The 2,529-nt window shown below is 35.8% G+C and overlaps 1 non-coding gene across 1 annotated transcript; it reads right to left on the bottom strand.

Annotated features, from left to right (window-relative positions):
• Nucleotides 1-1,021: 1,021 nt before the first annotated feature.
• LOC116154511 (U6 spliceosomal RNA) lies at nucleotides 1,022-1,128 on the bottom strand. The gene has a single exon (XR_004138486.1). It is a non-coding gene; the product is annotated as a U6 spliceosomal RNA (small nuclear RNA).
• Nucleotides 1,129-2,529: the final 1,401 nt, after the last annotated feature.

The raw sequence follows: 2,529 nt of genomic DNA, 5'->3' as shown, positions 1-2,529 counted from the left end.
AACATGATACACTATCTCTATCTGTTGAGAACTATTTAAATACTTTTCTGGCTAGAGGTGGATTAAATCAGCCATTCTCATCTTTAGTATATTAGAATTTTAGAGTTCCAGAGATCACAGATGATGTGAGCCAAGTCTCTCATGGGAAAATGAGGTCCTTAGAAGCTAAGTGGTTTGCCCAAGTCATATAGCTGGTAGAGTCAGACTATATACTTTGATCATATATAAACAAACTCTTTATTGTGTCAGCCACTTTCTTCTTCTTTTTAAAAATTCACTATCAACTAGAAGTATTTACTTAAGGTAATAACTTAGATTCTCCCTTGTTAAATATGCATATATAAAATAAGATAGTAAACAATCTTATGGTTACAGGGGGGAAGGGAGTAGGAAGGGATACATTTGGGAGTTTGAGGTTTGCAAATGTTAGCCACTATATACAAAAATAGATTTTAAAAAGTTTCTTCTGTATAGCACAGGAAACTATATTCAATATCTTGTAATAACCTTTAATGAAAAAGAATGTGAAAATGAATATATGTATATATATATGCATGACTAGGACATCATGCTGTATGCCAGAAATTGACACATTGTAACTGATTGTACTTTAATTAAAAATGCATATATAAAATAAGAGTTTTTAATTTTAAATGATCTTATATTCAAATTTGATATGTATCTGAGTAACCATTAAAAATTTTTAGACTCATAGAACTTTGTCGATTACAAAAATAATTAACCTCTGTAAAAAGCCTGTCATTAAAGTTCATATGTAAACCAGATAGAATACAAATACTTGGTTTTGTTTCCAAAGTACCGTGAAAATGCTGTTAAAAGTTAACTATAAAATTAAATTAAATTAATTCTAATTGTAAAATATTTCTAGTTGCTCCCCACACATATTCCAAAATGAAATACTGATAGTATGTAAAGAAAAATGCAATATTATTTTCCCTTTATGGCTCGTCTAGGCCTTCAAGTCCATCTATTTTATTATTTTTTTTAACATTTTTTATTGAAAAATATGGAATGCTTCACGAATTTGCGTATCATCCTTGCGCAGGGGCCATGCTAATCTTCTCTGTATCGTTCCAATTTTAGTATATGTGCTGCCGAAGCGAGCACTCAAGTCCATCTATAGTAGAAAATTTCCATGATCTGGGAAGCTGAGCGTTTGGCCCTGATAGAACTGTCCGTTCTCTTCCCATTGGGATATTCTCTACCAAATTAGAGCACTTGGTAGGTATGAAAAAGAGCTACAGAGACACACATGTAGTCATAGAGTAGAGCAGTGGACTTCAATTTCAGTTAAAAAAAAAAATTTTTAAACACTACATGAACGTTTCAGACAGGCTGGCATGTGGCGGCAAGTAGCCTAAAGGTAATGTGTTTGTCAAGTCCATTAAGTCAGCCTGCAGGACACACTGCATGGCCTTAATCCTTAATTACAGAACCAACTGAGTATGTTTACTTCCTACATGACTCTGTTTGACTCTTCTAGCAGATGCCTGTTCTTTTGGATTACATGTGCAAAAGTATAAAACAGAATCTGACAATTAGTAGTTGCCGATAAATTCAGACTTTCTTCTCATCACATTACAGGAGGCATAGAGATGAAGCTTACTTAAATTATACCTAAATAGTACAAAAAAACTACAGAAATAGTCTCCAGACCATAAAACTGGAAGCCATCATCCACATCATCTGGAAAGTACGAGTTTGCAGGAAGCCCAAATAATTTAGCTAACATCCATTTCCACTACTGAAGTCTTGGTAATTATTGGGAAAAGTGAAAACCATGTTTTAAGTCCATTTTTACTGTGTGGAACGGAAGTTAGTTCTTGTGGGAACCTCACACCAATTCTCCTCATTTCGGAGCTGATTAACACTGCTTTTGAAAAGGAGTTCTTCTAAACCCAAGTTTCTCTGCCAAGTTTACGATTAATCTCTCTATCCAAAACTGTATTCCCTGTATTGTTGTCTACCTGTCCCCCTTGAGATTGAGGAATATCAGAGAAAAGGGGAGATTGCAACGGCATACGAGCCCTGTGTCCCTGTCCTTTGAAGTTAAAAGACTTTTGCTTTAGCCTCTCTGGCCTCCCCGAGTCTCAAAAGGCCGGCTCAGGAGTTGATGATTAGGAAACTGAAGATGTAGAAACAAACAGTAGCTGTTGAATCAGCATAGTAATGCTGTGTAAGCATTCTATATACATGTGCTAACAGTAGGCTCAGATCAATGGAAAGATCTAATTAGGGAAAACACTCGGCCACATCAAATGGAATTTTCTCATCTAAAGGGTACAGAAGAAGTCATATGGTGAAGATACATGGCAGATGAACATCCAATGCAGAGGGAGATGTTTCACCCTGGAGGTAAGATAGGAGACAATGTGGTGCTGGCAGAACTGGGGCAGGACAAATATACGGGGTCGATAATACATTGAGGTATTACGAAGTAACATCAGAACTCCAGGAGGTATGAGTGTTTAGTGTTTTCTTACAGATGTGGCCTTACATATATAAGAC

This window comes from Camelus dromedarius, chromosome 6 (assembly GCF_036321535.1).
Source record: "Camelus dromedarius isolate mCamDro1 chromosome 6, mCamDro1.pat, whole genome shotgun sequence".
Classification (NCBI taxonomy): domain Eukaryota; kingdom Metazoa; phylum Chordata; class Mammalia; order Artiodactyla; family Camelidae; genus Camelus; species Camelus dromedarius.
Note: the sequence above shows the minus strand (reverse complement) of the source record. Positions and strands in the feature narration are given on the sequence as shown.